General features: G+C 38.9%; 1 protein-coding gene across 1 annotated transcript in view; it reads right to left on the bottom strand.

Annotated features, from left to right (window-relative positions):
* Abhd17b (abhydrolase domain containing 17B, depalmitoylase) overlaps positions 1-22,482 on the bottom strand; it is a 34,190-nt gene that overhangs the window by 10,912 nt on the left and 796 nt on the right. The gene's annotated exons all lie outside the window — the stretch shown is intronic.

The following is a 22,482-nucleotide window of genomic DNA, read 5'->3' as shown; positions in this document are numbered from 1 at the left end:
TTGGCCTATAGAGCAAGTTCCAGGGCAGGCTCCAAAGCTTCAGAGAAATCCTATCTCGAAAAACCAAAAGAACACATAGTATGGATCACTGACCACTGATCAAGTTTGAGGAATTTTATTCCAGAGATGACTCAATATATACAAATCAATAAATTTTATTTTATATGAGTGGACAGATTCAACAACAGAAATTCTGTTGTTATATCAGTATCAATAGATTCAGAAAAGGTATTTGACAAAATTCAAAATCTGTTCATGCTAAAAGTCCTGAAAAACTCAGAATAGAAACATATCTCAAAATCATAAAGGCTAAGTATGACAAACGTACAGCCAATATTATATTACATGGGGAAAACAATAAAGTACTTCCACTAAAATCAGGAACAAGTGTCTACTTTTCTAACACAGTACTGAAAGTTAACAGCTAGAACAATAAGACAAGAGAAGCAAATAAAAAGGATACAAATAGGAAAGGAAAAAGTCAAATAGGAAAGGGAAAAGCCAAAGGGTCTGTATTTGTGGATAACATTCTATACATGGAGACCCTAAAGACTCCACCAGCAAATTTTTAGAGCTGGTAGAACACTTTCAGCAATGTGGCAGAATATAAAAATAATACATAAAAACCTACATACAGTCTTCCCACATACTAATAACAAAAAAGCTGAAAAAAAAAATCAGGGAAACAATTCCATTATCAAATACCAAACAAACAAGTAAGAACACACCCCAATAAATAAACACCCCCCTACTAAACCCTTGGACTAAACCATACACCACAGATATGAAGGACCTCTATGATGAAAACTTAAAAATACTTAAAAGATAAATTGAGGAAGACACCAGAAGATGAAAAGACCTCCCATGCTCATGGATTGAGCTAATCAATATTGTGATGATGGCTATCTACCAAAAGCAAATTATACATTGAATGCAATCTCAATCTAAATTCCAGTGACACTCTTTACGGAAAGAGAAAAACAAAACAATTTTAAGACTCACAAAGTAGCACAAGGTATTTTGGATAATTAAAGCAATCCTGACAAGAAGAGCAGTGCTGGATTATTACCATACTTTGATTTCAAGTTATACTACAGACCCACGCTAATAAAAATTCAAAGTTCTGGCACAAGACAGACATGTAAATCAATGGACTAGAATAGAGGATTTAGATATAAGGTCAGTTGTTAACTACAGTCACCTGATTTTTTGACAAAGATGCCAAAAAAATACAATAAAGAAAATATGAAATCTTTAGCAAACAGTGCTAGAAAAACTGGATATCCACAGGTAGAAAAATAAAACTAAATCCTTGTCACTCTTAAAATCAAAATGGAACAAGGGCCTCAACATAAGCCTTTAAACTCAAACCTACTAAAGGAAAAAGTAGAAAGTGTACTTCAAGATACAGGTAATGGTAAGAATTTTGGCTTCTCATGAAACAAGGCCAATCCCAACAAATGGGTATTTCTCATGAAATTAAAGCTTTTGTAGAGGAAAGGAAACTGAACAAAGTGAAGACACATCCTACAGGGAATGGGAGAACACCCTTGGCATTACAGTCCCAATAGAGGACTGGTATCTTGAACACAGAAATGAACAGTTTTTGAAAAAAGAAAAGAGTGAAAGAGAAATGGTTATATATATTTTAAAAATGTCAACATCATTAGCTCTGAGGGAAATGAAAATTAAAATTACCTTGAGATTACATCTTACCCTAGTCAGAATGGATATCAAGAAAACAAGTGACAGCGGATACTGGTTAGGAGGTAGGGAAAGGGAAACGTTTATACACAAAATGTAAATTGGTTTAGTCCCTATTGAAATCCTTGGGGATGCTTTCCAGAAAGTTAAATACAATAAGTCAATTTATACCTCTCCTGGGCATCGAACCAAAGGACTCATCCTCTTTACACATCCATGTTCATTGTCACTCTATTTACAATAACTAGGAAATGGAACTAGTCTAAAAGTCCATCAGTTAACAAATGGGCAATGAAAATGTGGTATATATACACAATGGAATTCTAATCAGCTCTAAAGAAAAATGAAATTATAAAATCTTCAGGAATTTGGATACAACTGGAGGACATCATATTAAGTGAAACAACCAAGGCCTAACAAGACAAATGTCACACATTCTCTCTCATGTGGCTCCTAGCTTTGAAGTTTTTATTTGTGTGTTAATTTGGAGTGTCTATAGAGATCAAGAAGCTAGAAAGAGCCTATTGTGGGGAAGACGAAGCCTTGACGGGCAAGGGGACAGAATGCATGTGTTATGCAAGTATGGGGTGTGTGTGTTAATTTAGGGTTAAAAGTTTAAGCAGGAGTGGTGAAGGGACAGGGGACAGAACAGGGTGGAGAAAAGGTTAACCAAAACTAAAGATGCATGAAATTGTATCCTGGAAACACACTACCTTACTTGTAAGCTAATTAAAAAAATACAATCAAAATGAGTTTGAACATAGGAACCCTGTATAGCTGGACAATGCTTCCTCCAAAAAACATGGTTATTAAATGAAAATCTCAGTGCCAGGCATGGGATACCTTCATTTGGTCACTGAGGCCTCAGAGGACCGGAAAAATAACACTGCTCTTTGTTGTCCACCATAACTAAGTTGTGATACTCCACTGTTGAAGATACAACATACTTTTTTTTTTTTTTTTTTGGGTTTTTCGAGACAGGGTTTCTCTGTGTAGCTTTGCGCCTTTCCTGGAACTCACTTGGTAGCCCAGGCTGGCCTTGAACTCACAGAGATCCGCCTGCCTCTGCCTCCCGAGTGCTGGGATTAAAGGCGTGCGACACCACCGCCCAGCTCACAACATACTTTTGTTATAGGACATAAAGAAATCAAGTACAAGTGGCTTGAAAACTTCCTTCTTCTGGCTACTACTCATAAATTAGTGCTGCTCTTCATTTTGCCAGAAGTTACTTTCTGCAGTTAATGAACAGATTCATAATGGTCAAAGTGCTAATAAGTGACTGCTGAGTATTAGGTGAACAAAAAATAAGGAACTAAGAACTGCTTATGTCATTAACATAAACTTACATATATATGTCTGTCCTAAAGATACAATTAAAAAAGAAAATGAGCAAGCCATGAGGGGCAAGCCAGTAAGGAGCATTCCTCTCAGTTCCTGCCTCTAGGCTCCTGCCCTGACCTCCCTGAATGATGGACTTGTAAGATGAAATAAACCTTGTCCTTCCTAAGTTGCTTATTGTTGTGGTGTTTTATAGAGCAATAGAAACCTTAACTAAGACAATCTATTTTACACAGAAGTGATCTTATCTTTTCAAGAGGTATAAAATTTCCTCCTCCCTGGCAGACTGTCCTGCTTTCTATAATGCACATCAGTCTCCATCCTTATTTCCCTTCCTATAGGCATACACTCTGAAATACACATCCTTAGATATCTTAAGACAGATCTGAGTTCAAGACCGGCTTAGTCTACAGAGTTCCAGAAGAGACAGAGCTACATAGTGAGACCCCATCTCAAACAAAATAAAATAAAATACAGAGTTGAACAACACAGCCAAGTTGGCCTACCTTAACCCTTGCTAAGCCTGCCGGCCATTAGTTTTGATCTTAATATTCTCTGCAGGTGCATGTTAAGTGCTCTACCACCACGCTAAACTCCAGAACACATGGGCACTTTGGTGACAAAAACTGATGCCTGGGGCTGGGGAGTTGGTGCTTGCCATGACCTTAATTCCTTCTTGAGCTAGAAGTCATGTAAAAAATGTGGGTGTGGTGGTGTGGCATGTCCTTGTAATCCCCTGGGGTTGGGGAGGAGGAATGGAGGATCCCTGGGGTTTGCTGGCCAGAACTGCCAGGGCCAAATCTGAGATCCTGTCAAAAAGATAGATTAATAGATAGATAGATAGATAGATAGATAGATAGATAGATAGATAGACAGACAGACAGGCAGACAGACCGACCCCTGGCATGTACCTACATGTTCAATGCACCTCCTATCATACCCACAAAAATACTAAAGCTTAATGATTTGAATGGGCAGCTGAAGACACCAGAAAAAAAAGTATTTTTGAGTCTACCTACTCCAATAGTGGACAAACAGAATGGATATTTGTTAACAAGAGGGGAACACTGGAATGGACAAAGTGACAGCAATTTATCAAGTGGCGCTGGGAACCAAACCCGGGTCCTCTGATGAGAGCAACAATTGCTCTTACGCGCTGAGCCATTTCTCCATCCACCCACTGTATTTTCTGAGGCAGGGTTTCTCACTTCACCATGAGTAGGCCAGTGAGCTCCAGGGATCTATCTCCATCTTTCCCAATGCTGGACACTAAGCCTGGGACTTGGGAAGGTGCTAGCAATCGAACACAGGTGCTCACGCTTGTAGGAGAAGCACTTCACCAGCCTACAAGGACACTGATTTGTATTTAACAACTTAATGAATTATAACTTTCTGTAGTAGTGATGAGGTAGGTAATGAGGTGCAGAGAAGACAGAGGTGTCACTGGTAGGATAACAGAACCTGTCATTTCCCAGAGCTGTTTTCCAAACCACTGTGCTGATACCCTGGAACTGGACCTGCCATTTGGGTGGGAAATGAATCCAGGTTCCTATGTATAAACATAAGAGTGCAGGCATGATGGGTATGTACACACGTGTACACACACACACACACACACCATTCTGGAATTCTGGGCTATAAGAAGATGGTAGGACTAGACATTCAAGTGTGGTAAAGGAAGCGTGGCACTGGAACACAATGGCAAACCAACAAGCCAATTCTGGCCTTGGTGCTTACACCGCACAGCTCTATTGCTCTTCTCTCCTGAGGATTCTGAGGATGACTTTTTAAAAGGAAGGCGGTCTTCAAATGTGCCCAGATCTTAGCAAGTCACATGATTCATACTGTTCAACTTCCGTTTGTAAAGCGTACCTGAGACAGAGCATAGGCCAGGACTGTAGCTCAGTGGCAGAGCGCTTGCTTATGACATTTTCTTACCTTACCAGAGGTCCTGATCTCGAGCACTGCCAAACATGCTCCTGTGGTTTTCTGTCTTTTTTTTTTTTTTTTTTTGAGACAGGATTTCTCTGTGTAATAGTTCTGGCTGTCCTGGAACTCACTCAATCTGTAGACCAGGCTAGCCTAGAATTCACTGAGATCCGCCTGCCTCTGCCTCCTGAGTGCTGGGATTAAAGATGTGCACCACCACTGCCCAGTCCAAGCTCCTGGTTTTAAGTGTAAAACAGACGTAGCTTTTTCTTTCCCTTTGAGACACAGTCTTGCTATGTAGTCCAGGTTGGCTGCCCTGGAAAATGTGGGGATTACAAGCATGGACCACAATATCTAATGGACAGTTCAAGGATAATTTTTCCCATAGGATTTTAAAATGAATATCCTTTATAATTATAGGAATTTGGGAGATGGAGAGATGGCTCAGAGGTTGAGAGTACAGGATGTTCTTCCAGGGGAGCTGGGTTCAATTCCCAGTTCCATGGATCTGATACCCTCTTCTGGCCTCCACCGACACCAAGCACACACGTGGTACACAGTCATATATGTAGACAAAACATGCATACACATAAAATGAAATAAAAAAAAAGAAATTAAGGAAGTGTCTTTTCTTTTTTAGTTTCCAAAGAGTTTTAATGGGCTAAATGATAGAAAACCAACTTTCTATTCTTGAAATAGCTGTTTTGGTAATAATATGTATAATAACATTTACACATTGCTAGACTTGCTTTGCTATTATTTGCCCAAGATTTTTGTACTTATATACATGGTTGAGAATGACTTCAAGTGTGTCCTTATCTCTCTCATTACATTTTTCTATTAAGGTTATGTATATTAAACTAATACAACTTAGTTGGGCAGTTCCCATACTAAAAAAAAAAATCAGTTTCTTATGACCAATACTTAACATTATTTTCATATTCCCCTACAGTTTAAGGGCCATGTCTTACTGTTTTCCCCTCTTTTAACTTTTGTAGTAACCATGTAATGATATACACCCATAATCCCAGCAGTGGGGAGGCCAAGGTAAGATTCCAAGTTTGAGACTAGGTTGAACTGTATAAGTACATCCTATCTTAAAAACAACAAAAACCCTCTGTCACTATTGAAATGTTAGAGAATGAAGTCAGAGAAATGGCTAATCACAAAAGGAAGCTGTTTAAGAGACACACAGTACTGAATATTAATTGCACAATGTTTGATATGTACTCAAGTTTTGAAATTTAACATTCACTTTCAACGTCCAGAGGACACAGGTAGATATGTGAGCCCTGAATAATGTATATAATGGAAACTACTGACCTTGCAAAGCTGGCCTGAGAACTAAGCAAGGTCTAACAAGTATCTGAAATGTAAATTACACTGCGGCAGTGAGGACTGGCAACTCAAGTGCCATCAGCCAAATGACTCATTTCCATGACAGCCTGGAAGACTGCTTGGGTATGCTTAGGAGAGTAGGGGAGTGAGAGACAGTGGCACAGAAACCACCTTTGAAGCTGACCCAGCTTCCGGCCCTTGAACCTGGCCCCCATCTCACGGCCTTATCTCAGGCCTCTACATTTTACTTTCTTTTGAACCCTCTTGTTCTAGTTTAACATTCCTACCTAGTCTCTGCTCAGCTGCTTTCTAGCAGTCCCACTGTCTTCCACCAAGACACTACCTTCAGTTTTGGGGCTTGACATTTTAAATCAACCTCAGATCCATGCTCAAAGCACACACACCATCTACTCTGCGCTGACTTTACACCTAGACAAGACAGTAAGTGACAGAAGGCACTAGACCCAGAGCCAGACAAACTGGCTGTCGTCTGTACACTGGTTAGAAGAAAGATTAGTCAACAGGCTGAAAAATCTTTGGATCCACCAGGGGACCGGTGTGCTTTGTACCTGAAAATGGTACTTTCTTTTTTAATGATTAATGATACACTTTACATCAGGAAATAACGTCTTTTAAAACATTATAAACCACGGGCAGGCTTATTCCCAAGCACTGGGAAGTTTAATAGAACTAATGCTGATGCAAGAGGCACATTCAGAGTGAGAGTGAAACATCACTGTCCAAAAGCTACCATTAACGAGAGTAAGTAGATAACCGCATACATGCTACACAGGAAATCTAGCCTGGAGCTGTGGGAGAGGCTTAGGAGCAACATGTATTTATGTTCCTCCCTTTATTATCTTTTGGTGAGTGCAGGGCTCTCTGGGTAGACATCAGTTCCATGATTACAAGCTACTGCTTACAAGTTTGAGCCTTTATCTACCCAAAACTTCAACAGTATACTTACGGGTTTCATAGGCTGCCATCAGGGAGGTATTCTTAGATCTGGACTTCAAGAACTTATAACTCCTTAAAGACTGACTAGACCAGTACTCATATGTCTAAGGCTCATGCCCCATCCAAATGAGTAAATATATTGTACATATATCATTCGTTGAATCTTATTCTCAAGAGGCTTCTGCCTTTTGTAAAAACAAATGTGGAGAACCTCCACTCCACTGATTTTTCTTTTCTTTTTGGCGAATAGCCATGTCAAGCCAGGGGGATAAGTATTTCATAACACTCCCTAGCTGTGGAAGAGGTTATATAGATGCCCCACTGAAGGCAGAGCATTCAACAGTCAATTATTTTCATCACTTTGACCAGTATGAGTTTGTGTAGTTACTGCTGATAATTGCAAAATGAAAAATCTCATGCCAAGTGGATCTCTGTGAGTTTGAGGCCAGTCTGGTCTACTTAATGAGTTCCAGGACAGCCAGTCCTACATATTGAGACTGTTTTCACAAACCAACCAACAAGGAAGCATCTCTGACAAAAGCTGGCAGCTCCACTAACTAATCTATGGGCACAAATATAAATATTTTGGAGACATTTAGGTAAGTACAATATGTTCAATTAAAAAGCAGAAGTAGTACCTTGCCCCGTAGGGCCGCGTATGACCTCTCCAGCCATAAGCATTACAGTATCAGATATAAATTTGAGGTGGAGCACACCTCAAACCAAATTAGAAAGGATTTGGTTACCCCTACCACAGACTTGTCACCATTGTGCTAGTGGGCACATTTTGCCTAGCCAGATTTAGTTCTATATTTAAATATGGTATTACTTCAAGTTATTCTATATAGAGACTCATGTAATGTTAAATGTAAATAACTTCACACCACAAAATTTCAAGACTTAAATTTGAGTTTGTTCTAGTCTCCCTTTAAAAGGGGTGAGAACACAGCAAATATATTAGTTTTTCTTTTAGAAATGACTACTAGCGAAGTTCTGAAAAGTATTTTAGCCAGAGCTGATAGAGGCCAACAAAGTGTTCTAAACTGTTGGCCAAGTATGGCAACAAGGGAAGAGTGGGGTGATTTGAATTAAATGTTCCCATTAGTCTGGGGATTTAAATGCTTGGTTCTCAGTTGGTGGCACGATCTGGGGAGGTTTAGGAGGCGTGGTCTTGTCAGAAGAAGTGTGCCGCTGCAGGTAGGCTATGGGAGCTTAAAGACTTGAGCCATTTTGAGTTTGCTCTTTCTGCTTTGTGTTTGTGATTCAAGATGTGAGCCCTCAGCTTCCTGGGGCTATGCCTTTACTCCACCACCATGGGTTCTAACCCACTGGAACCTTGTCAGCTCAAATAAATCTTCTGTTAAGAGTTAGTTACGTGTCTTACACAGCAATAAAAAAGTAACCAATACAGAAGTTGGTACCAGGGAGTGGGTTACTGCTGTGACAGACTTTGGAACTTCGAACAAGAAAAGTGGTTAAATGCTACAAGAAGAGCCTAGTGGGTTACCATAGTAGGAGCTCAGAAGACAGTGGTGGTTAAGAGTTACACAGACTATGGAGGCCTAGCTCAAAAGGTTTTCGAAGGGAACAATTCTGGCAATCGGACTAGAGACATTCTGTATAGTTTAGCAAAATACGTGGTTACACGTCCTAAGAACTTGCCTGGGGCTATGGACTAGTATCTCAGGGAAATTTCAAGACATCATAATATTAACTAGTTGCATGTTTATTTTGAAGAGGAAACACTGGCAATCTTAATGTTACAGCCAAGGCATGTGCTCGAAGAGAAGCTGTAATTGTTAAGGAGAGTACAGCCATTAAGAAAATATAATTTGCACTGGTTATTAGCTTTACTACTCTTCTGCAACAGTTCCTGGTTTTGACAAACAGATTAATAAGTAAAAAAAGGAACAATTTAAAATATAAATAACAAATGAAAAACTTTTGGAAAGTAAATGTGAATTTCTTCTACTCACAAGTCCTCTGAATCTGAACCTATACTTTCTTAAAAGTAATGAACTCTGTGCTTTAAAAACACCTTGAGTGGGCCTTTACAGATCTTTTGAATTTGAGGCCAGCCTGGTCTACTGAGCAAGTTCTAGGACAGCCAGGGCTACACAGAGAAACCCTGTCTCAAACAAAAACAAAAACAAAAACCCACCTTGATAGCTTTCTTCTATACTTCAAATAAAACTGAACTCTCTACAGGTTCTCAAAGGTCTTGTATGAATTGGGCTCAGATCACTTCTCAATTAATCTTGGCACTTTCAACTCACTGCTGTAGTTTACAGGGTTCACATATGCTTTTATAGCTGAACATGGTGCTCCCTGGCATACATTTACATGTGGGCTTCATTAATGTCTGCACATTTGTAATTTGTTATTTTTAACTATGTGTTTGTGTATGGGTATGTGTACATGAGTATATGTATTCACAGAGGCCTGAGGCATCCAAACCCCTGGACCTGGACTTACAGGCAGGTGTGAGCCACTTGATGTTGGTGCTCAGAACTAAACTCTGGTCCTCTGCAAGAGTATTATGTGTTCTTAATGGCTGAGCTGTCTCTCCAGTCCAGTGTCTATTGTCTTTACTAGATTGTGTTTATTCCATGAAGTCAGTCACCATATTACAAAGACTACACATACTATAAGTAGAGATAAAGCCAAGCAGGTTTTCAAGAAGGTTATTTTGTTTTTTTGATTGGCATTCTAAGCACTAATATATACATATTTGTGGCTTAAATCTTTTCTGAAAACTAGCACCACTGTGTTTTGTTTTATCTACATTTCACTCTGTGTATTACAAGAAACCTACTTTCTGAATGCTTAAAATCTAGAAGGCAATCAAGTGAACAGACAACTGAGGTGAGAATTACTATTAGGATAATGCATTACATTGCTACACAGAGACATATATTGTGGTGGTATTGTGTTCCCCAAAATATTGTGTACCCTAATAAACTTATCTGGGGTCAGAGAACAGAAAAGCCATTACATACTTAGGATAGGCAGTGGTAGCACACGCCTTTAATCCTAGCATTTCAGAGGCAGAAATCCATGTGCTCAAGGATACAGCCGAGCATGGTGACCCATGCCTTTAATCCCAGGGAGTGGTGGTAGAAAGCAGAAAGGTATATAAGGCGTAAGGACCAGAAACTAGAAGCATTTGGCTTGGTTAAGCTTTTAGGTTTTGAGCAGCACAGTTCAGCTGAGAGCCATTCGGATATGAGGACACAGAGGCTTCCAGTCTGAGGAAACAAGATCAGCTGAGAAGTTGGCCAGGTGAGGTTAGCTGTGGCTTGTTCTGGTTCTCTGATCTTCCAGTGTTCACCCCAACACCTGGCTCAGGTTTGATTTTATTAATAAGAACTTAAGATTCATGCTACAATATATTACCTGGTTAAGTCCATTAACTATAGCATATAAAAACCAATTCTATACCAACTCATCAATTATAGCTCTAACATTACTTACTATATAATTTTATACATCAAGCTATGCTATGTATTCTTCATAAGGCTACAGAGTCTTTAAAACATTTCATTTGAGGGGCTGGAGAGATGGCTTAATAGTTAAGAACTTGTACTGCTCTTGCAGAAGATCTGAGTTGAGTTCCCAGAACTCAGGTCAGATGGCTCCCAACTCCAGTTTCACGGGATGCAATGTCTCTGACTTCAATGGGCACCTGCATTCACATGGACACATTCACAAATACTAGCACATAAAAACACAATGTAAAATATAACAAAACATATCAAAAAAGTGTCATGGGAATGAGGGGCTGGAGAGATGGCTCAATAGTTTAAGAGCACATAATGCACTTACAAGAGGACCTGAGTTCTAGTCCCCAGATCCACACTGGATGGTTCACAACTGCCTGTAACTTCAGCTCCAGAGAGAATTGACATGTCTGGCCTTCGTGGGCACCTGACACTCACATGTACATATCCCCTCACATTTATAAAAATAATAAAAAAAATGAATCTTTAAATTACAATGTGCTATCTGGGAGGGGGAGGGTGGGCAACAAGATAGCTCAGTGGGTAAAGGGTTCGCTGTACAAACTTGATGAACAGAGTTCAATGCCTGGAACTCATAAAGGTGGAAGAAGAGAATCATCTCCACAAAGTTGTCATCTGATCTCAAGAAGAATGCTATGGTACCACTCTCCCCAATATCATATACATATAATAATAAAAAAGGTCATTCAGATGGTGGGAAAGAGTCAAGGGTTGAGGGTTCTAAATATAGTGTTCAATGACTGTAATTTAGCACTTGGGAAACAGAAACATGTGGATCTTGAGTTTCAGGTCATCTTGGGCTACATAAAAAAAAAAAAAAAATCCCAGACAAATCTCATCCTTCCAAGAAAGGACATGCCTCCACCTGGTGTGTGTGTTGCCATCTTGGTCAGCTTAGTCTTTGAAGAGATAATTTAAAGGTTTGAATTGGCAAAAATTACACATTCCTGTATGCTTAAGAGTTTTTGAGATGATGTAATAACTTTGAAATGTATGCTTATAGGCAAGATTGATCTCCCTGAAGCATTCATTTTTAAATGGCTGGGGGCCATTTAAAAACTGAATAGCTTGTTCATGCAACCCTAGGGATAGCACATGTCCCTTAGTTGATGAAGTATTAACTGATGCCCCAAACATCACAATAGCTGTACATGTAACTTTGGAAGTGTCTTCCCTGGTCATTTACTCAAGATGGTCAGCTTTAGCTACTGGAGACCTCAATTGCAGTAGCTTAACTAAAAAATGTCTCATCAAGAATCCAAGTTCTTCCCCAAAGATGGAATGAGAAGGAACAGTTAAGAATTGTTATTTTTCAGGCACTTCAGTTTGTCACTATAAAATATATATATATATATATATATATATATATATATATATATATATATATATATTTTTTTTTTTTGGCTGTTTAACGATGAACAGAATTAACAAGAGAGTTAGATGTGGTGGCACAAAACTTTAATTCCAGCACTCAAGAGACAGAGGTAGGCAAATCTCTGAGTCCAGCTCCGTGCATCCCCCCAATAAATAAAAAAAAAACCCACAGGAATACAACAGTTTTTATTAAAACAGTCAAATCTTCAGTCATAATGGATTTTGTTTGGAAACAGTAATGTACTGTGCTTTTACATACAGAGTTGCTATTTTGTAATTATTTCTAGGCAGTGGTGGTTTGAAGATAGTGCTAGTTTGTGATAGTTTTCACCATTCTTTGGCAAAACAGGGTTACAGACAAATTAGATATGCCAAATAAATTTAATACGAATATAATTTATTTACTTATTTGGTCAAAGACAGAGTCTTGCTAATGTGGCCCAGACTGGCCTCAAGATCAGGATCTTTGACCTAAGCCTTTTCAGTGCTGGGATTATGGGCATGGTCACCAATCTTAGCTATTTTTCTTTATAAAGCCAGTTATGTTTAGAAGTGGGGAGTGTATATCAATTTTAAGCCAACATATTTTTATTTAAAGAGATGCCTTCTATTCTGAGGTTGTTTTTCCCACTTTTATAATGTTAAATGTTATTTGAGAAAACCAAAACATTTTATAAAAAAATTAAACAATGCTAACAGGTGTTGTTTTTATTTCTTTGAAGTGATTTTACTAGGTAAAACCTAAATAGCCTTCTCATCTTTTTTTGCAAATAAAAATTATTTTAAATTAATTACACTCATTTATATGTTCACATATCTGTGTATTCATGTGAACGTGTATGTGTCTCAGTGTCCATGTGAAAGTTAGGACATATGAGTTCCCAGAATGCAACTCTAGTGATCAGTTTTGACAGACTTTTTGCAAAGAAACTGGTCTTGCCGAAAGGTGGAGGTGCACGCCTTTAATCCCAGCACTTGGGAGGCAGAGGCAGGTGGACCTCTGAGTTTGAGGGCAGCCTGGTCTATAAATTGAGTTCTGGGACAGTCAGAAGAAGAAAAAAAAAAGGAAGAAGCTGGTCCTAATACATCAGTTTTTAACCTGGGGCCTGACCTTTGGAACTAGACACACGCGCATTCAAATCATACCTTTAGTGACCCTGTGTATGTGACCTTAGGCAATCGGTTTCTTAGTGCCTCAGTTTTCTCAACTGTGAACTGCAACTCTGCTGGTAAGATTCAAGTCTAAACATTGGAAATTGATCAAATCATGACTACCTCCTTCCTCCTGAGAAAGTTTCACTTATAATGATCAGAGATTCTCCATTCAGTCATATGAACACACACACACACACACACACACACACACACACACACAAAATGAGAGACAGACTCCCATATCTGAGTTTCTTCAGCTACAAATCTCTACTTTTCAGGCCTAAAATGAATTGTCATCTAGTATCTCTTCTATTTTCTTATAATACCAAAGTGCAATGACTTTTTATTCAACTTTAATGTATCATCTTGGTATTATTACTATTGTTCTTTTCTTCCTTCTTAAAGCTAATCTTCAACCTCAATTTCTGCAGTCTTCAAGTTTTTTTTTTTTTTCTCAGAAAAATTGGCTATCTTTTTATTTCACTCAAACTCTCGATTCCCTTCCTCACAAAAGCTATACCCCAACCTTGCTACTACCCAAACAAGGCTAGCCTCAAATAATTCTGCTACGGTTTAAAGAATGAGCCACCATGCTTGGCTAAACTCAGGGCTGTCACTTACACACTAAGAACACCAAAAACCTATCTAAATCTTACTTTTTTTAAAAAAATCTTTCCATTAAACTCTACACTCTAAATATTTCAGTCTGCATTTGCTTCCTTGTACTTTCTGCCACTTTCAACCAACCCTTCTTCCCCTTGTAGCCTCCATCAAGCCTCTCAGCCATGTCTTAACTATGTTCCACTAGGCACTCTACAATCACCGTGCAATTTCTACCACATAGCTATTGAATCAATCCTCTGCACTGGCCAGGTGATGTCGCCTTCCTGTTTACATTTGTCTATCTGCCTGTAGGCCCTCATCAATAAGCCTACATTTTTTAGGATGCTATAGAGGAGTCCCTGTGAATCCTGGCCTCTACTCTTATTTACTCATTAATTCTCCTGAACATGCTGATCTTGGAAACCACACATGCTCGTTTTTTGTTTCTGTGCATTTGCATATACTGTGCATGATCTATTGATAACATCTCTATCATTCCCCTCCAAATACGAACTCCACCTCCCCCACAACAAAGCTTTTATGTAAAGTTTACTTCTTTCTCAAGGGAAAATAAAAATCTGCCCTGAACTGTCTGCTTTAGATACTCTCTTCAAAGTTTCACTTTGATTTTTTATTTCCATGTTATGAAAGAAAATGTTTTATGGTTCCTAACAGATAAAATGATAAAGCTAGTACCCTAGTGGTTTATACTGGAATGCCCTTTATGAACAAGAAGTCCTCACTAATACTACCTTCTTGCTCTAAACATTTAAGTAATAATAGATATACTGAAGTCTCTTAAGCTTCAAGTAAAATGTAACCTGTAAACTGGGTGAAGAAAATGTAACCAGCTATTTGGGTATCTGAGACAGGAAGACTCAAGGCAAGCTTGAGATAAACAGCCAGAAACCCACACCCCACTTTAAAGGTACATTGTATTATTTCAGATACAAGCTACCAAATTTTATACAGAGAGAGAGAGAGAGAGAGAGAGAGAGAGAGAGAGAGAGAGAGAGAGGAGGGGAGGGGAGGGGAGGGGAGGGGAGGGGAGGGGAGGGAGGGGAGGGGAGGGGAGGGGAGAGGGGAGAGGGGAGAGGGGAGAGAGGAGGGGAGGGGAGGGGAGGGGAGGGGAGGGGAGGAGAGGAGGAGAGGAGAGGAGAGGAGAGGAGAGGAGAGGAGAGGAGAGGAGGAGAGAGAGAGGAGTGAAAGGAGAGGGAGAGGTTACCTTTATCTGTACACTGTGTAAGATACTAATCAGAAACAAAATCTAGGTCACAATCTGGGGACAGAATTCTTTGGAGGTTATTACACAAACTGTGTCAAATTATCTCAGTTTTCAAAGCATATTTAAGAACACCCTAAATTCAGAAGCTAAGCAAGTTTATTACAACCGACTGATAAACAGCCTTCCATTTTTGTTCCTGGAGGCCTATACTTTTGTCTTATAGGGATTACCCACTACAAATCAATGAGGCTGTTTCAATTCTTTCTTTATCCTGATCTTCAGTAAGTATACACCATACTCATTTCCCCCTAGTGCTAGGGATTATACCTAGGGCCCAGTCATGACTATTCAAGACTACTTTCAACGAGCTATTATATTCCCAACCCTGCCTGTATTTTCTAATTCCTATCATTTCATGTAACTATATACCTTCAAAATAAATCTGAAATTCCCCAACAGAGCCATACTAAAAAGAATTCATTAGCCCCAGAGACACCATATTTTTAAGGATAAAGTCTTGCTACTCTATGATTATTTCTAACACTTCTCAAATATTTTGAGGATCTCTATGAGGGAAAAATTAAAAACAAAGTCATAACCAGAATATTAATTTCACGTTTCCTAGTGATTTTCCAAAAGCTAAACCTAATGATTTATGGCTTATGTGTTTCTGCTTTTAAGTGAATTTTAGCAATATTGTAGAAAGGGAGGGGGGGACCTAAAAAAATGACCCAATGTGGTCCAAATTTGCTTTGATTTTATGGCACTATGTGATTCAGCATCCTCAGTAGTTTTAAAGTGCAGTATGAAACATACCTACCACTTTCATCACACTGAGATGTGTGGTGATTAATAAGCTAATGCCTGCAATACAGTCTAAAGCTCTAATTCAGAGACTGTATAAACACAAAACGCTCAACTAATCTGTAAAGGGTAACTTCCAAATGCATACAGGTTTCAAGGTTGTCTGTGATTGTAAGTTGATGAAACAGTACTGCACTGACTGGTTCCTCCCATCAATATCTCAGAAGGGGTGAGATAAACTTTATCTAACCACGATGCAGATAATTATAAGCTGTGACATATACTATGAAAACAAAGTACAGAGTTCCACATGAGAATAAAGTGAGGGGTGGGTCCTTTTACTTATCTCTTAATCTTAATAATACTTTTCTTATATTGTCATACTTTTATACACGAGGACACCAAGACTGTAAGTTTTTAAGTTAATTAACTTTTCTAAGCTCACACAATTTCCAAGTGGGAGAGCCAGGCACACAGGCCTATTATCAAGACTGTTCTGTCCACTCTTACTGGATTCTGCTACTATCGGAACGGCTGATTCCTTCACTGCTGGCATGTCTTGGCTCATTCTCCCCTGTTCAATGAAACCTATCATGACCACCCTACTTAGCAGGTCAAATTGTATCCTTTGCTCTCCTGGACCCTCTTCAACTTATTCTGAAATATCTATCACTTTCTAACATTATGAGATATTTTATTTGTTATACATATTAACAGTGATCCTCTGCTAGATGCTAAGTTCTGGGAACAAGTTAGGTACCTTTATTTATTTTGCTCATGAGCCTCCCTTCACCACCAAAATCAACCCTACAATGGTGAACAGTGCATATGCAGTGGACACATTCCCACTTTTCCTCTTTAGCTGTCCAGAAGAAATTGTTTAAATGTTTTATTTATAGTTCCCAAGGAAACAAAACAGGCCCTATATCTGAGCCAACTTATACTTAAATATTTTAATTTACTCTGACATTTTATTCTAAAGAAGCAGAGACCAGAATTATGGGTATTATTAAAAAAAAAAAAAAACTAACCAAAATGAAAAAAAGTAAAGCTGACTGTGAAATCAGAAGGATTCAGATACTGACCAGTGACAAAAGTGCCTGCCATGTTCTATGCATCTAGAAGCTGAATGTGTGCTAGATGGAGCATAAGATAGAACATAAGAATCGGAGTACAGCTTGAGCATACCATGTGAAATGAGTAATCTATTTTGAAATATTTTTTCTTAGATTTTACTAGCTGAGCATTCCTAACCTGAAAGTCAGACATCCTAAAATGCTTCAAAAATCTGAAACTTTTGACCATTTATGCCAGTAGTCAAGAAAGTTGTGCATTTCACAGAGTGCAAATTTTCACATTAGGGATGTTCAATCTGTACTCTAAAGGAATGGTTGCAGATTCCAAGAAACATTCCCTCTCTTAAAGAAATAGTGCAATGATAATAGTTACCAAATTTTATTATTCATTGTGTACATGTGCATGAATGTGCTTGTACCCACACAGTACCCATGGAAGCCAGAAAAGGATGTCAGATCCCCTGAAGCTGGAGTTTCAGGTAGTTGTTAGCCACACAATGTGGGTGCTTGGAACAAAACTCATGTCTTAAATCCAGCCCAAGAGTTGCCAAATTTTAATTTTCGATATTGGGATACTAACAAAATACAATGATCACCACTATAATGTCAACAAACATTTAAAAAGGCGGTTTCAATAAAAAGGTAGTTTCTTTCAATGAATACATTTAATTTGTAAGTCTTTTATTACAGAAAAAGTTCACATGAATTTCAGATCTTACTTTTTGGTGATAAAGTACTATTGACAAAAGAAGCTAAAAGGGAGAAAGTTAATTCTGTGCCACAGTTCAAGGGACAGTACATCCATTATGGTGGGAAGTCAAGATGGCAAGAGCTTAAAGCAACTGGTTACACTGCATTCGTTCACAATCAGAAAGCAGGGAGGTAAACACACTGGTGTCTAGTTCCCTGCTGTGTTCAACAGCTCAAGACCCTGCCTAGGGAGTGGTCTCACTTGCAAGTAGGATGGGTGCTCCAGGATCAATTAATACAACCAAGGCGATCCCTCACAGGCATGCCCAGAGGCCCATCTCCCAAATGAGTTTAGATTCTGTTAAGATGACAACACTAATCATCACAAGATCTAAGTGTGAAAACACAAAAGTCTGACACTAAAATAAAAAATTCTAAACGACATGTGGTAACAATCCCAGCACTTAGTAGGCTAAATTGAAGACTGCTATTAATCTGAGGCCAGCCCAGGCTTCATAGTAGGACTATTTCAAAACATTGAATAAATGAAATCATTGAATTAAAAACTATTAGTAAAATGGATATTCAAAGTGGAAGCCACCCTAAAGAGTGGAAGAAGGTATCTTTAAAACCCCAATATGTTATGCAGAAAATAGAGTAAAATTGAGGGAAAAAAACCACAGAAAAAGAATACATATGTCCAAAAATAAGTCAAACTATTACTAATAATAATACAAATAATTGGAAGATGTGAATGAAACTGGAATTAAAGTACCATTCCATCTTCCTTAGAATGGCAGAATCCAGTAAGTCTAAAGTATTAATAAGGTAGAAAAACCTATTGCATCTATTACTGGCACAGCCACTCCAGACAAAAAACTGGCAGTTATCTAATAAAGAGAAGCTCATACTCTGTGGTCTAGTAATCTATGACTAGATTTATGGATGAGGGTAATCTTTCTTACTGATGGCCTTCAGGTACAATGAATGAGGCACCACTAACCCAAAAGCTAGGTAGAAGGTACTTTCTTTCCCTGTAGGAAGATAATGCTGTGGTGCTAGACTTGTTGAGATCAGTAGTTCAAGGCCAGCAGAGGATACACAATGAGTCCCTGACTCTACACCTCTCCAATCAAACCAAATCAAAACAAACCAAAAAGATAAGGGTGCTCCAAGTCCCGTGAGTTTTAATTGCTCTACTGGACATTCACCGGGAGAAGAGGGAGGAAAAACAAGACCAACTCCAAGTTCATATATTTCAAAAAATGTACTCACTCCCTAGTTATATTAACACAGATGATAACAAATAATTTATCTTGTGTGAAAAGGGAACTGTATTCTGTTTTGCTCAAACTTTAAGGGGAGTATAATAGTTCGAATGTAACCGGCCCCCATAAACTCACAGCAATGGCACTATTGGGAGGTGTGGCTTTGTTGTAGTAGGTATGGCCTTGTCAGAGGAAGTGTGTCACTGTGGAGGCGGGCTCTGGGATCTCATATATGCTTAAGCCATGCCCAGTATCTCAGTTCACTTCCTGTTGCCTACGGATCAAGATGTAAATATCTCAGCTCTTTCTCCAGCACCATGTATGCCTGCGTGCCATCATGTCCCACCATGATGAAAATGGACTGAACCTCTGAACTATAAGCTCCCTCATGCTGGGGAATGGTCTTTCTGTATGCTGTGAATGTGTGTTGCTACCATTGGTTAATAAAGAAGCTGTCTTGGCCTATGGCAAGACAGGTTATAGCCAGGTGGGAAATCCAAGCAAAGGTACAGGGAGAAGAAAGGTGGAGTTGGGGAAGATGCTGCCTGTCGCTGGGGAAGCAAGATGTAATGGAACATGTGTAAAGCCACAAAGACCTGGCCATACATAGATTAATAGAAATGGCTAATTAAAGATAAAAGAGCCAGTTAGCCATAATCCTGAGCCACAGACCAGTTTGTAATTAACATAAGCCCCTGTGCGTTTATTTGGAATGGAGCAGCTGCTCAATACAGGAAAACATCTGGCTACACCCCCAATTAAATGTTTTCCTTTATAAGAGTTGCCATGGTCATGGTGTCTCTCCACAGCAATTGAAACCCTTAGGCAGAGAAAATCAACAGTGCTGCTTTTCGTGTCTGAAGGCAATTCAGCAGACCAATCAGAATGCAGTGGCAGCAACTGGGCCGACAGTGATGCTCCCCTCTGGTGCGGAGTACCCGAATCCAGCATCTTTTCTAGACTCTAATGTGGATGCTGCAACCCCATTAACCTTCCGCATCAGAACCTAACATACTCCTGGGTAGTTTTGATACTGTCGATATGAGCAAAACCTGAGCGTAGCTGTTCTAGTATTGATCTGTGAAATATGCATTTTTAATTATTTTGGTATTTTACTAAGAGCGGTTTAAAAAAAAACTGTTCAAGAATTTTTTTTTTTTTTAAATAAAAAGAGGATATAGGGCCAAGAACCAACAGGTAGAGATGTATTGAGTACACACTTAAATACACATATGGAAAGACATACTGGTAGTGGTGATGTTCGCCTCTAATCCCAGCATTGGTGAGGCTGCGGTTGAGGATTTCACGTTTAAGGCCTATTTAGGGTCTTCCTGTCTTAAAAAACAAAGACAGTGAGACCTTTTCAGAAACCTGTTGCTAAGCTATTTTCTTGTGCAAATGCCAGAGTATATACACAGAAAGACACCAAGGACATCATCACTAAGCAATATAATTTTGAGACTGCTATTGTACACATAGTTGGCTATAGAACTATTTGCATGAGATAGCAGTGAAAACAAAACAAATATGGAAAAATATGGATGAATGTTGGCCAAACTGAGAAAATAAGTTACAGAAAGATAATAAGCATCATGCTTAAATAACTTAAGATCATCAAAATTATATATATATATATATATATATATATATATATATATATATATATTTAAGTATAGATATAATGCTCAGGGACTGGATGCTGTTTACATGACAGCAAGAAGGCATGACAATTTAAGGTTAATGACTGAGTAGGAGAAAGGCAGTAAGACTTGGGAAAATTTACAATATATAGGGAAAGTGTCCTTTTGATTTGCAGTTGCGTTTCAACTAGATGAAAGGCACATGGATCCTCACTACATTTTATGCCACCACACTGATACTGCTATATTGTCACCTTACAGAGACTAAAGAAAAACTGCTGGGTATAGACATGGTATGGAAGACTGCTTCAACACCAAGGATTGAGGACAAATCAAAAAATTTGGGTTCAAGTCTCAGTTCTTATTGTCTAACTTTAGGCAATTTAAGTAATTCATTTCTCTGAACTTTTTTTTTTTTTTTGGTTTTTCGAGACAGGGTTTCTCTGTGCAGTTTTGCACCGTTCCTGGAACTCGCTTTGGAGACCAGGCTGGCCTCGAACTCACAGAGATCCGCCTGCCTCTGCCTCCCAAGTGCTGGGACTAAAGGCGTGCGCCGCCACTGCCCGGCTCATTTCTCTGATCTTAATCTGTAAAAGCCAGAAAGTCATTTTTCTAGCTCACAAGTCTGGGACAGACAAGGCAATGTATGTATATGAGAGATCCCTAACAGGGTAGGAAAAGGAGATGTTATTTTGAGAATTACAAGGAAAACTGAAGTTAGTGTAGAAGTGAAATCTACTGGTAAATAAATTGATGAAATTAATAAACCCTAAATTTCCTTGTTAACACTTGTTAGAACACCAATACAAACACAGACACAAAAGTTTGTCAATTAGTATTCTTCTCTTAAAAACTCAGGAGGTGGAACATTTTTAAATTAAAAGAAATTTAGATTTCTTTTTATATGTGTATGAATGTTTTGTCTGCATGCATGTATATGCACCAGGCCTGGTGTCCATGGAGATCAGAAGAGGGTGACAGCTTGCCTGGAACGGGAGTTAGCCATGGTTATAAGCCACCATGTGGGTCCTGGGAAGGGAACACAGGTCCTCTGCAAGAGCAACAAGTGCTCCTCCTAAGCAGGTGGCACATTTCATTAGTTTTATATTCCTAATGTAGAAACTGATTCAGACTGGAACAGCATGCCTGGAGTTGTAGACCAATTTGGTGACCGAATAAGACACTAAATGCTTCATTCTACTGGGCTTATTATGCCACTAAAAACATGATCTTGTCCTAGTACTTTATGGTGATTGTATGTGTGGGGGTGGAGGAGACTGCTTTTTCAGTTGTCCTTTTATTCACATACAAAATGGGTGATGGTACTTAGGGAAACAAGCCACATATCAACCAGGGTATTGTACACCAAGAGACAAATTTAAAGCTGCCTAGCTTGCTGAAAATCTAATCCTATCCTTGCCAATTAACCTTATTAATACTAGACTAGGAGAAAAGAGAGGTCAAAATATGGGTGAGGGTGCTACTTCTTCCCTCCTAGATTTGAAATAGTAATGAAGGCACAAGAGAGATTTTGTCCATTTTCAACTTCCAACACGATTGCCTTCTCCGTTTTCCTTTTGTAATGCCCTTCTCCCAGAAGAAAATTCAGTAACAAGCATGGACACCGACAATAGTGATGATGTTCAAAATACTGCATTGGCTACAAGGAGGTATGTTACCCAGCTGAATTCATGCGCCAAATGTATGGACACAAATTCTCCTCAAAATAAATGTTCATTAATCGAAAATCCCCGTTCATGTAAGCAAATGAATGTCACCACAAACCGCACCCGATGTTCTACTCAAGACTCAGTAGGTAGTTTCAAATACTGGCCCAAGATGTCCAAAATTCACATTGAA

This window comes from Peromyscus leucopus, chromosome 1 (assembly GCF_004664715.2).
Source record: "Peromyscus leucopus breed LL Stock chromosome 1, UCI_PerLeu_2.1, whole genome shotgun sequence".
Lineage (NCBI taxonomy): Eukaryota > Metazoa > Chordata > Mammalia > Rodentia > Cricetidae > Peromyscus > Peromyscus leucopus.
Note: the sequence above shows the minus strand (reverse complement) of the source record. Positions and strands in the feature narration are given on the sequence as shown.